Genomic DNA, 1,525 nt, shown 5'->3' on the forward strand with positions numbered 1-1,525 from the left:
CCATCCGTGTACCAGGTTAACAGGGGGTTCCCCTGTAGAGGTTGGTCCTTTAAGTCCTGCCACGTTCCAGTTTCCTCTGCCAATATGTCCTGGCAGGTGTGCAGGACTTCAACTCCTAGTTCGGGCAGCAGGGTGGCAGGGTTTAGGATGGCAGGGGGTCCGAACTCAACTCGCTCTTGGTTGAGTAACAAGCTTTGGTAATGACTCATTCAGGCATTTGATAACCATCGATCTGGTGGTTGTTGGATTATGCTTTGTAAGGCATGGGGGGCGATCACAGTCAATTTTTGCCCCAACGTCAGCTTATCCACGTCCTTGACTAGCACGGCTACAACTGCAATTGCTTTTAGACAAGAGGGCCATCCCCTAGCAACAGGGTCCAGTTTCTTTGATAGATAGGCCACAGGCCTCTTCCATGGTCCCGTGGGCTGAGTTAACACCCCCCTGGCTACCCCTTTTCTTTCTTCTACGAAAAGGGTGAAAGGCTTGGTTACATCTGGCAATGCCAAGGCTGGGGCAGATAGTAAGGCCTTCTTGATTGCATCAAAGGCCTCCTGCTGCTCGGCCCCCCACTCAAAGGGAGCTGTATGTTTAGTCAGGGGGTATAGAGGAGCGGCCAGGGTGGCATATCCAGGGATCCATTCTCCTGCAAAACCCTGCCGTCCCAAGGAATTCACGCACCTGACCAGCATTCGTGGGTACTGGTATTTGGGTTACAGTCTGTTTGCGTGCGTCCGTGAGCCATCTTTCCCCTTCTCTCAAGGTATACCCCAGGTAAGTTACCTCTGGTTGACAGATCTGGGCCTTTTTTGCTGAGGCTCGATAGCTTAATCTGGCCAGTTCTGTTAGCAGGTCCTGGGTTGCCTCTGTACATTCAGATGCGGTTGGCCCTGCAATGAGGAGGTCATCAACATACTGGAGGAGAGTTACCTGTGCGTGCGAGGCTCGAAAGGGGGCCAGATCCTGGTGTAGGGCTTCATCGAAGATGGTCGGGGAATTCTTGAACCCTTGGGGGAGCCTCACCCATGTCAGCTGTCCTGACACCCTCGTACTCAGGTCCTTCCATTCAAAAGCGAATATAGGTTGGTCCTGAGGGTGCAGCCGCAGGCAGAAGAAAGCATCCTTGAGGTCCAAGACGGTGTACCACACATGCTCTGGTGATAGAGAGCTCAACAAGTTATAGGGGTTGGGTACTGTTGGATGCATGTCCTGGACCCGTTTATTTACCTCTCTCAAATCTTGAACGGGTCGGTAATCGCCAGTGCCCGGTTTCTTCACAGGCAACAGAGGTGTATTCCAGGGGGACTGACACTTAACCAGTACCCCTGACTCCAAGAGTCTCTGTATGTGAGGTCTTATCCCCTTCTCTGGCTTCCTGACTCATAGGGTATTGTCTGACCGCTACAGGTGATGCAGCAGCCTTTAGCTCAATGACAACAGGAGGCTGTTGGCAGGCCAGCCCCATGCCGGCAGTCTCAGCCCATGCTTCTGGGTATGACTCTAGCCAACTATGTGGGTCTGGAAG

General features: G+C 52.9%; 1 pseudogene; it reads right to left on the reverse strand.

The window, feature by feature from the left end:
* Positions 1-1,525, reverse strand: part of LOC102850262 — a 14,013-nt pseudogene that overhangs the window by 1,520 nt on the left and 10,968 nt on the right.

Source organism: Elephantulus edwardii, unplaced genomic scaffold (assembly GCF_000299155.1).
Source record: "Elephantulus edwardii isolate Elephantulus edwardi_28Jun2011 unplaced genomic scaffold, EleEdw1.0 scaffold00036, whole genome shotgun sequence".
Classification (NCBI taxonomy): domain Eukaryota; kingdom Metazoa; phylum Chordata; class Mammalia; order Macroscelidea; family Macroscelididae; genus Elephantulus; species Elephantulus edwardii.